Genomic DNA, 12,778 nt, shown 5'->3' with positions numbered 1-12,778 from the left:
GGAAATTACTCATTATCTAACTTTTATAGTTGTTAATAATTCATTCCTGTTCTGAAGAACACCATTTATGAGAATAATCTCTGAATATTAAGGATAGGAATTTTTAAGAACTCTACTAGAGTTCAACCAGCTCTACTAGAAAGTCACAAATTTTCAACAGCAGAGGGCAATATTCTCTAGCAATAGTCTATAGGGCAAAAATACTGTCTGTAGTTTCTTCTCTGATAATATTTTTTTGTCTTTTTGCTCTCTCTGAAATTGTATATATATATACATAAATATAATAACTTTTTATATAGATTATCTTCTGCTCTAACCTTTTGTGTTTGAAATATTATTATTATTACTATTTTAACCAAACAGTTCCACAGTAAGCCATAAGAGGCAAGATAAACAGATCTGTTATCAAAATATCATAAGGACAGTACAGCATATAATGAATGTTCAGTGAATGGGAGACAAGATATGCATCAAATAGAAGAAAAACACTAATAAGGGTAATGTAGCATCAGTATATTCTGTATTCTGTTATAAACATATTTATTTAAATTGGAATAAAAACTGATCCACTATAACCAGAAGATGACTGACAATCTGATAAAAAATGAATGAACTAAGTAATTGCCTGCTACTAATAGCAAGCATCTGTCTTTAGTACGATTTGATTCTAGGTTTTAAAAGCCAAAATGATGGATGAATCAAAAGTAAAAGTAATACAGCCAGGAAAATGCTTGGGAATTCAGGTTGAGCCTGTTGATCCATAGGAGGAAGATTTCAACATGTAACCTGAGCTGAACTCAAGCTCTTTTTGGCAGTTTTCAGCAAATAAGAGTGAATTTGCTGCAATGCAGCTCCATTTACTAAAACATGTGGCAGCTACTACTTTTATTGCCTTTATTAGAATTTTATGTAATGTCCTAAAAATGTAGGAACGCTCTCTTCCTGATCTTTAATGGGCTAATAGTTTTCGTAGGTTTTTATGTCAAGTATCAAAATATTTTAATTAATTTTTATTTATTTGTAGCCCTCTTCCATGTTTAAATTTCGTATTAGGAAACTGAAAATTTGCATTTTCATTTGTAACTAATGAGGCTATAAATACCAACAGGAGAGCAAACCTAATCTGAAAGGAGGCAATTGAAAGACTGAGAGCACATGACCTCTTAAACCTGCAGAAGAATATCAGGATTTAGGGTCAGTCATATTTCTGCCAGACACATTCATGGATTGCCTCTTGGTGTTTCTCAGTGCAGCTCAGCCCAGCATTGAAAGTAGTAGAGACTCATGGCAAATAGCTTTAGTGATTTCTATACATGCCTGAAGCTAGTCTCCCATCTCAGAAAAATGCGTTTTCTCAGACACTCCATAGAGGTTGGTTAATGGAGTCTCTGAGGATAAAGGAAAAAAACCTCTCAGGATCAAGCAGTAGGCAAGAAAGGCCTCATATTCTGCACATCCCTGGAAGAGGCAGATTCCCTCTCGATCCAAAGGGAGGACCAGACTCCCTGTGCATTAGTAATTCTAATAATGACAGGCATTTTTGTGAAATAAGGAAGTACAGAATTAGAAGCCATATTATACTCTTTTGATTTATTACATTTTATAGAGGCAAAATCTATTTTAGTTATAAACTAATTTTATATAAATATAATTGCACACTCTTTGTAATGTAGTAGGCATACGGAGGAAATGATTATATTCCATACACTATGATTACATCATATATATAAATGCATAAAATATAATATTATTCTCTAATATATATTATTTATTAGCATGTACGGTTTGCAGCACTTCAGCATTCTATGGTAACGAAGAAGACAAAGCCTGCTCTGGCCACTGCATCTTAGAGAAGTTTATTGATCTTTTATTGTTACAACTATTACGGGAGCAGAGGCAGCAATTTCTCAAGCCTAGTTCCAAAAGGATTAAACCTGACCAAGATTTATACAAGTCAAAATCTCCATATTTTGTTGCAACCATATAAGAGCATCTTCTCCAGCTTTACCTTATCTCCCATCACCCAAATGGAAACTACTGGGGCTATCACTGTGTAAGGAAATAAAAGGAGGCATGCTTGCCCTGTCACCTTGACTCCTAAACTGGAAAAGAATTTCCTTGGTTAAGGCTTCACATAGCAATTGATTGTTTTTATGGGCTCTGGCATACTCTATACACAAAATAACCAGAAATTTTCCTTAATATATTCAGTTATTCTTGCTGTTTCAGCAGCAAGGTGACATTTGAGTTTTCTTACATGTCCTATATCTGGGAACAGACGAATATCAATATTAAATTTAAAATATGGAAAAAGGTTAAAGGAAATTTAGTTTTATGACAAGAGAATGTAATTTCTCTGACTCAGAATCTTTATCACTATTACCCTAAGCCTGTACCACCATTGTATTTTGGGAACAGAAGATTTGTTTCTTGAGTTTCATGTGTACACAAATTGTGCCCCAGAATGGATCATACCCAAAGTCTCATTCATCCCTGGTATACTTGATGCAGATGATATAATATGGAGCTATTGAGCTGACGAAATTTAGATGAGTGGATTTTGAATTGGTGTTGTAATGGATTGAGATTTTGGAGACTTTGGGATGAGATGAATGTAGTTTGCATGTCTGAAGAACATGAATCTTTAGGTTCCAGAGGGCAGATTATGGTAGACAGGATAATGACTCCGAATAATGTCCATGCCCCCATTCTCAGACCTAGGAATGTGTTACTTATTTGACAAAAGAGACTTTGCAGATGTGATTAAATTAACAACTTTATGTTGGGGCGATTATCTTGGATTATTTGGGTGGGCTCAATGGGTCCTTAAAAATCAAAGAACTTTTCCTGGCTGGAGTCAGAGGAAGATGTGATGATGGAAGAATGGTCAGACAGATACAATGTTGTGGGCTTTGAAGATAGAGGAAGGAGGCCATGAGCCAGGGAATGTGGACTGGACAGCTTCTAGAAGTTAGAAAAACAAGGAAATGCATTATCCCTTAGAGACTCCAAAAAGGAATGCAGTCCTAGTGACACCTTGGTTTTAACTCAGTGAGACCCATGTCAGTCTTCTAATCTACAGAACTTTCAGAGGATAAATTTGTGTTGTTTTAAGTCACTAAATTTGTGATAATTTGTTACAGCAGCAATTAATAACAACTACAAATAACATTGACTAGTTGTAGAGATTACACGTATAATACATGCAAAGAGTTGCCATGTACAATCATTTTTTTCAGTTATTGACATTCCTTGACTTATCCCAATGTATTTTTAATGTATTTTTATTTTATTTTTTTCTAATTCCTTCAGCAAAATATGGTTTTGCCCTTCCATGTACTCCATCTATCAATACTTTATTTATAATAAATTTTGAACAGACCTTAACTTCCCTATTGAATCATATACTTGTTAATGGCAGAATTGAAGCTTATTCATCTTTGTATCTCCTTTAGCTTCTGGTATATATTGCTCACTCAATAAACATTTGGCAGAAATATATTTTAGACTTTATATAATCTATATAGTCTATTCATCAAACTACTAAAATCTTCAATATATTAAATTCTCTGTCAATCTGCACCCATTCATTCTTTATGGTAAGCCCATAATTTACTCTTGAGCAGTTGTTCTCAGAGGGAAAACTGCTTAAAATTTTATTCCCATATATTATTGCTGTCATTGTTAACTATTATTATTATTGGCACTGCTTTATTTTAGAATCAGAAAATATTATTTGTTCTAAGCTTACTCTGCTTTGATTTTATACATTTGCTTTTAAGAATAACAGCATTAGATTTACTGGAAAAATATACATGAGAATTAAATAAACATTTAAGAATATAAAAAATAACAAAATTAAAAGTCAACCCTATATCTATAATGAAGAAACAAACATCCATCATTACCATTTGGTGAATGTCATTTCAGATACCCTAAGTATCTGAAGTAGAGATCTTGGGTAAGTCTAGGTTTTCTAATTTGTGTTACTAGATGACTATTGGTCACGTTTACTAAAATAGGCAATGAGAAATAGAAACAATAATTTGGTGAGAAAAAATAATGTTATAAAACATATTTCAAAATCCTCTAACTAAATATTGATATGAAAAACACACCTAATCCTTGTGGTTTTTCTTTGCCACCATCCTTTTAGGACCTTGTATTTATTTTTGTGTAGCAATGTGGTACAGCAACCAAGAATATGGAGTCAGGATGCCTGGATTCAAATCCCAGCTCTATTGTTGCCTAGCTGTGTGATCTTGGGCACATCACTACACTTCTCAGTGACTCTATTTCCTCATTTGTAAAATGGGAATAGTCATCGTATCATCCCAGAGAATGGCTATAAAAACTAAAGGAGTTAATATTTTTAAAGTGCTTAAAAATAATAATTTTACCCTTTCTGCATCTACATGAATTTGAAATTTCCCAAGGATGCCTCTCTGAGCTCTTTCTAGACTTCTTACTTATTTTGTTCTACTCATGTGCTGTCAAGTCAAAGTGTGTAAAACAACTTTTTAGGGTTAACCACTCTTTACCTCCTCACACTATATCTGGTTATCAGAAACTTTGCTTGTATAGGCAGAAAAAGTCAACAATACTGGGATGAGTATTTTTGAGTTTGTTGCTACTGGAAACAGCCTATCACTGTTACTTCTGGCTGCTGGTTAACTCTCAAAGGTTGAAACACTGAAGAAGGATAAATAACCTCCTGTGGACACTAAGGCCACTAGACAATAAGAACTACAGTGATTCAGAACAGACTCTGTGAAGCACTTGACTTCAGATGATTAATTCTCTTTTGCTGATCTGCACCAGCCAGCAAGACTGAAAAATGTCCCCTCCTTTCTCAGTAAAGTGTTTGAAAGAATAATATCCCTTAAAGTTTCAAGAGATTAGACTGCCTTTCTTTTCAAGAACATAATTCCATGTTCATTCACTCACCCATTTACTCATAAAAAAAAATATTGAGCACTTAAAGTATGTCTGGTATTATTATAGACACTGTCAAATAGGAGGCAAACAAGCAAGCAAGGTACAAAAACACTTGCCTTCATGGAGCTTACAATCTAATGGGAAATAAAAATAAGCAAGATAAATAAGTTGTTGTCTATATGAGATAGTAAGAAATAATAAAAACTCAATGGGACAAGAAATAAAAATGAAACAAGAAAAGAAGATGGCTTAGAGGATTTGTACTATTTTTAATAAGGTAGCTAGGGATTTAACTATTTGGTAGAACCCTGTAAATATGGTTTGTACTAATCTGATAAATTAATCTTAACACTAGCTCAGTCATTAAATGGCTTGTCTCTGGAGAAAATTTTCCAATATTTTCTTAGGATTTTAAGTAAATTCAATACCAGACCATATTTGCTTGTTTCCTGTGATGAAATTTCCCAGGTAAACCTTAACAAAGTGTCTTCCCTCTACTCATCTGAATATATACAGTTTTAAATATACTATGTATAATATACAGAGTATACATATAATATATACTATATATAGAGAGAGCATATATAGGGTATATATTTAACATATGGTGTATATATGTGTGTGCGTGTGTGTGTATATATATACATATACATATATATATATATATATATATATATATATATATATATACACACACACATATACACACATGGCAGAGAGAGAGAATGAATGCCTAAAATTTCTTTTGTGTTTTGATATGCTCATCAATTCAGGCCATCACACCACAGAATGCTACTGGGTGGCAAGACAGAAAAGCTGGGTTTGAAGGTCTTTTTGATGCTAGCTGCAACATATTGAGTGAGCTACTTAACCTCATTGGGTTTCAGATCCTTCTTTTTTTAAAATGAGTAAAACATCGCTTACTTCACATGATTGTGATGGGATTAAATGAAATATGTAAAAGCACTTGATCCGTAGGAGGTAGATCATAATGTTTACTGAACCTGAAGCTGTAGTTAACAAGCACTTTTTAGACTGCTGAGTATCAATAGGGGCACTATTCTTAGACAATACTTCCAGGTCTTCTTGGGTAAAGACACGAGTATAAAACTTGAGATGTATTTAATAAAAAGAGCTTAAAAGTATAATTTATTAGGTCATCTTTATTGGTGAATTCCTTTATTTCCCAAAACAAGTTAAAAAGACTTTTTTAAAGGTGGTTTGGCTGCTGATCTCTGATCAATTTTCTTTATGTAATAGCTCAGATTGTCAACATATACTGAAAACTGGAGTTACTGTTATAAGACATATGAAGACAAAAGTAAACTCATCCATTACACTTGATAAATTTACAATTGAATCTGGGGGAAAAAACAACATAAAAAGTTTTATATAGTAATATAAGGTGAATAAAATAAAGCCAACTAAGACATACTGGTTTCAGAGACAAATCTAAATCTTATTAGACATTTGTTAAAACCAGTCATATGTATAACATATTGCATGAACTATGTACTAATCATAATTTTATAGCAGCTAAAATTTCTAGATCTCTATTTTCATGTAATAAGTGACGCCTTTTAAGATGTGGCAGGGTTTTCTTCATGATTAGTCTAGACAGTGATTTTGCTTGGTTAATCTGTTTTGCTCAGTGCATTTCATCATACTTATTTGTCAGGACTTGAGATTTTAATTTTCTGTGTACTTTGCTGCAATACTGTAATTTCTGTCTTCATTGAGGACTCACGACAGGGTTATGCTGGTGATACCTTATGATGGGCTGAGGAATTTCCAAAAATGCCAAGCCTAGGGGCAGCATGTCAGGGGAGAATCGATTCGTGGGGGGGGTGAAGGGGGAGTAATCCAAAAAACCCTATACTAAAAAAAAAGTACATTCTGGAGCAGAAATAAACACTGGGCCCATGTGTACCTATAACCCTCATGGAATTTAGCGTTTTACTTTGGAGACACTAGCACCGACCAAACTTAAAGCACATTCAGTTGGAGATGGAAACCCAGAGTGTTAAATGCAATTTTAAATAATAGCACATTAATCAGTTTGGGTAAATGAGTAGCCACCTTTTGTCACTATGGATGATATAGTAAATGATATATACATTTAGTTTCCAAATGTTCATTGCTATCACATAGAAATGAAATTGATTTTTTTTTTTTGCGGTATGCAGGCCTCTCACTGTTGTGGCCTCTCCCATTGCGGAGCACAGGCTCCGGATGCGCAGGCTCAGCGGCCATGGCTCACGGGCCTAGCCGCTCCGCGGCATGTGGGATCTTCCCGGACCGGGGCACGAACCCGTGTCCCCTGCATCGGCAGGCGGACTTTCAACCATTGCGCCACCAGGGAAGCCCAGGACAAGTTTTAATAACTAATCACCCACTGAGGCACTGCAATGGCAAATTTTACTGACACATCAATCCTGGTTCTCACAGCCATTTTGGGAAAAAGCTGCTTTAAAATAAAACCATTCTCTCTGTTTTCCCATGAAAGTAGTGCACACGTGTGCAACCAACATATGTACAAACATTGTCTCTCTCGTTCTCCCTTCCTCCTTCTTACTTGACTGTGATTTCTCATTAATTTCTTACTTGACTGTGATTTACCTTGTGGTTGCTTGAAAGATTAATTGCAGACTACACTGATAGAAATATAAAGTCCAGTCTATGGAGGAGAGTATATCTACTATCTGGTGCCAGTCAGCACACACAGCTGTGCTGGGGAATTCTTAAAGAGTAATAATACTAATGAATCTCAGAGTTATAATGACCTCTTCTCTTAGTGCAAAATTTGCTCTTTAGAATGTCTGTCTTTCTATTCTTCAGGATTAGCAATATTTCAGCTCCTTTTCTTATTGCTTTAAGTAACGTTAAGTCACTAACTTTCATTATTATCTACTAGATTGAGCCATCCTGTAATAAACTTCATTCCATTATTTTCTCAGATTTTTAAATATTTTAACTATTATATAGGATTTGTATAATTTTGCTAATTTTAATCTAAGTATCCTGAAAATTTGGGAGAACTCAAGACAAACCCACAGTGTTTATACTTGTGGTAAAGAAAAGAATATTTAGTCCTTAAGATGGGGATTCAGTACTACTTCCTGTCCTGTCAATACAACTTACAGAATAATTTAAGAAGACCTGTAAGAATCTCATCCCCTTATCTGTGGCAATGCTCAACAGTCAAATCTTCTTTTGAAAATGATATCCTCATCCTCATCCCTACCCAATTCTTACCCATCCAATTTCTTGAAGTGTTAAAAAGTGAAGAGGAGAATAAACTTGGGAGTGAGTTGTAAAATTCTGCTGAGTAGAATGGTTGCCACAACACCATACACAGCTTTTTTATTCATTTCTGCATGGTCTATAAGAAATTGATCTTTTTTATTTGATGAGGCTTTCTTTTTGGAAAGTATAAGGTCAGTTTTTTGAAAATGTTTCATACGTTTTAGTACAGTTAAAGTAAGTGTTTAAGTATAGTTTCTTAAATAATTGTTGGGTACTGGATTGTCTAAACATTCATTAGATCAAGTTTGATTATTTTACTGTTTTAATTTTCTCTTTCTTTCCTAATTTTTGTCCATCAGCTTCAGATAGGTATGCTAAGAGTCTTCAAAAGTGATAATGAATTTATCACTCTCTACTTGTAGTGTTGTCGTTTTTTGCTTTGTATCTTTTGGGTCTTGTGTTAGTACCTGTTATCTGATAGTAACATGGCTACACTAACTCTCTTTTGGCTATTATGCATTTGTTTGGTATGTATTTTCCCATTCTATAATTTTCAACTTTGCTCAATCATTATGCTTTAGGGTAAAAATATAAATTTGGACTTACAATCTCCAGTCTAATATATAAAGAGCTTAGAGGTTATCATTTCCATCCTCATAAGAATTAAAAAACTGAAGATAAACAACTCATATCCATCAGATATTTGAAGTAGCATGGGTAAGTATAGCTTTTATTATATCAGAAGACATTATTAAATTAGAAAAGACTGCCCTCTTTTTGGCCACATCGAGAGGCTTGCGGAATCTTAGTTCCCTGATCAGGGATTGAACCTGGGCCCTGGCAGTGAAAGTGCTGAGTCCTAACCACTGGATTGCCAGGGAATTCGCAGAAAAGACTGTTTTAAAAGGGTACAATTAGAAAAAGTTCATGGCAATTAAAAATATGTTTCCCTAAAGGTAAAATAATTGTACTGATAAACAGGATAAGAAAAACAGAGATAGCTAAGTTCAAAGTAGGTATGTCAAACATAAAGATAAAAAAGAATTTCCAGAGTTGAGCAAAAATTCAAGATGATCAAAAATGTTAGGATAACATTAATCATGTACAAATTCTAATAAAAATGAAGAACGGAGGCAACAAGCTCTCCTCAAGACAAAAAAAACAACAGAAAGAAAACAAGGTATTTTAAAATAATGAATTCCTTCAATTTCAATATATGAAGACTATTAAGATTGCTGAAAGTGATGAATGAAAATGCACACACACACACATGCACGCTTTCTCTTTCCAAGCTTCCTGCTGTTCAACATTAAGTGTCTTTTTGATCCTCAACATGAAGATAACTGTTCAAGCTCAAGCCATAAAACCCAATTTTCATCCAATAGGAGAAGAAAAAAAAATTCATTTTTAAGGAGAAATCCCTGAAATCTAATTTCAACGGCCAATCCTTAGTCTCTTGACTAAGAAGAATAACTGATGTGAGCAGATTTACAAAAAAAATACATGATTAAAATATTAGACATGTCCTAACTGTAACCATAGAAACAACAAAACTCAATCCAAGTTCAACTCCTAATTAGACTTTCAACTAATGACCTGACAGAAAAAGAGACATTTTAATTTATAAACCTGTGTACTACTTAACCTTAGTCTATGCTGTTATACATATGATGTCCCACATTCAATAAAAAATTAAAGACACGAGGAAAACAATCCATTGTCAAGAGACAAAATAATCAGCAGAACCATACTCACAGATGACCAAGATATCTGAAATATAAGTCAAGTACTCTGAAGTAACTTTGTTATGATATGTTAAAGGATATAATGAAAAAGATAGATTACTTGAATTAGCAGATAGGGATTTTTAATGAAAAGATAAAAAATAGAAAAAGGAATCAAATAGAAATAGAAAAGCATGATATCAGAAATGAAAACTTTTTGATGGACTCATCAGTAGACTTAAGAAATCGGTGAACTTGAAAATAAGAAATCAACAAAATTGAATCCAAAGGAAACAACAACAAAAACATGGGACAGAATCTAAGAGCTATGGATTGTGGGACAATATCAAATGACTGAACACAGGATTATCTGAAGCTCCAGAGGAAAAACAGCGACAGAATAAGGCAGAGAAAACATAATGGGAAGGAATTTTCTAAAATAGTGAAAGCTATCAAACCACAAAATCAATAAGTTCCAAACAGGAAAAAAGTAAAACAAAATGCATCTAGACGTGCCATATTTAAATATTTAAATAAAGGAGAGATCTTGAAAGCTGATAAAGGAAAAAATATTACACAGGAAATAACTAAGCTAAGAATTACAGCAGATGTCTTGTCAGAAAATATGCTAATTACAAGAAGATATATGGTGCCTTTCAAAATCTGAAGAAAAACAAACCTGTTAACCCAGATTCTAAACCCAGTGAAAATATGCTTTAAAATTAAGGTGAAATAAACACTTTTTTAGAAAACACAAAAGACAAGAGAATTCATGGCTAGGAGACTTGTTAAAATAACTGTCAAAGGAACTTCTTTAAAAAACAGCAACTAACACACCATTGTAAAGCAATTATACTCCAATAAAGATGTTAAAAATAAACAAAACTTGAATCTCCACAAAGAAATGAGGAAGCCCATAAATGATAAAAAATTAATACAGATATAAATATATTTTTCATTATTTTTCTCTGGCTTACTTCACTTGGTATGAGGTAAGGTCCATCCATGTTGCTGCAAGTGATATTTTATTCTTTTTTATGGCTAAGTAAGATTTCAATTTTTATGGCTAAGTAAGATTTCAATTTTTATGGCTAAGTAAGATTTCACATCTTCTTTATCCATTCATCTGTGGATGGATATTTAGGTTGCTTCCATGTCTTGGCTATTGTAAATAGTGCTGCTGTGAAGACTGGTGTGCATGTGTGTATCTTTTCGAATTATAGTTTCCTCCAGATATATGCCCAGGAGTGGGATTGCAGGAATTAGTTATTTTCTATCTTGTCACAGATTTCTTCTACAAATATATATAATTATATTAATTATATAATTGTATATAATTACATATTATATATCTATTAAAAAACAATATATATACACCATATTTTATATATATATATATATATATATAAATAATTCCCATGTAAGAGAACTAAAATACTAAGATCACTTTCCCCAAAATATCTCTAGTTATTACAACTTTACTTATTTTATGTGATAGAATCAAGTGCACAAGTGTTTGGTGATTCAATATGGCCTTTAACTCCAATAATTTGTCTTCTTTCACAGCAACTAAGTTGTGAAGTTACTGCATAGCAAGATCCTAAATCAGTGATTTAAAAGTCAATTAATCTCTCTTTCTCTATCAGAGGAGATTCCAAATAATCAGTGTTAGTAAATTAGCAAAGTAACAGTGATTATGTGTTAATTTTATTAAAATTCGAGGTAAAGCTCTTACTGTCTTTTCTTAGAAATTCTTATTTTTTGTTTAAAATTATCACCTATTTTATGTCCCATAAATATAACATTCATTAAATTTTGTCCAGTCATGGAAAGGTCTTATGGAAATGTTGTCTGAAAAACTTGGCAACCTGGAGAGTTGTTCTTACCTTGATGGGTTGTGATTATAATGTTAGTAAATCCGATAAGGTACAACTTGTTACTGAAGTATTTTGATTAAATTGAGTGTTTAGTTTTAAGTGTATTTCTTCCACTAAGATCTAACCACCAAAAAAAAAATCAAATTATAAATTTGATTGAGGTTGGGGAAAACCTCACAATAAAAAGATAAATGTAAATAAACTTGCAGTTTTGTGAAAAGAAACCATAATGTTTCGAAGGAAGAAAACGTATCTTAGCAGTTTTCAAATATCAATGAATGGATATGCCACTAGAATTTTTATTAATAATTTATAAAACTTCCATAGATGACAAAAAATTACAATTCCACAGAGAACTTTAATCTTTTATTTAATGTGAATATTTATTTATATTTGAAATGTACTCAAATCAAGTTTAGTGGATGGTGACACTCAGTGCTCTAATGATGGGCATGGGATCTAAAAACTCACTCAGTATGGCCTCATCAGCTGCACTATAGAATTTTTCAAGACTTATTTTAATTCACAAAGTTTTGTAGGTCTTATTGTAATCATCAATATTAGGTGTTAAAGGGTTGTGAATTCTATATCTTACTTTGAATTTTATTGAATGTTATATTTGTATTCTAGCATTAGAATGCAATTAATTGTATTTCTGAATGAAGCATATTGTGACTTAAAATTATAATTAATATATAAAGCATTGAATTTGAGATGTAATTCTAAATATTATTTATAATAAATACACTAGTCAAAGCATTTGAAAATATATTAAATATATAAAGTATTTGTTTCAATGTTATTTTATAGTAGGAATTTTGACACATATAAGGAAGGATCTGTTTTCATATAAATGCACATATTAAAATATATCCTTTTTTCCCATTTGTAGGGTATTTGGTTCATAGATATTTTAAAGATAGTGAAAGATCCTGCTCCCTCTAGTAATCTATTACATATTATTTCATATAGAACTCTTGGGCGATTTACTAT

The sequence above is a fragment of the Aethalodelphis obliquidens genome, unplaced genomic scaffold, assembly GCF_003676395.1.
Source record: "Aethalodelphis obliquidens isolate GAN/ISIS:26980383/991018 unplaced genomic scaffold, ASM367639v1 scaffold12, whole genome shotgun sequence".
NCBI classification, from domain to species: domain Eukaryota; kingdom Metazoa; phylum Chordata; class Mammalia; order Artiodactyla; family Delphinidae; genus Aethalodelphis; species Aethalodelphis obliquidens.
This window is presented reverse-complemented; position numbering follows the sequence as displayed.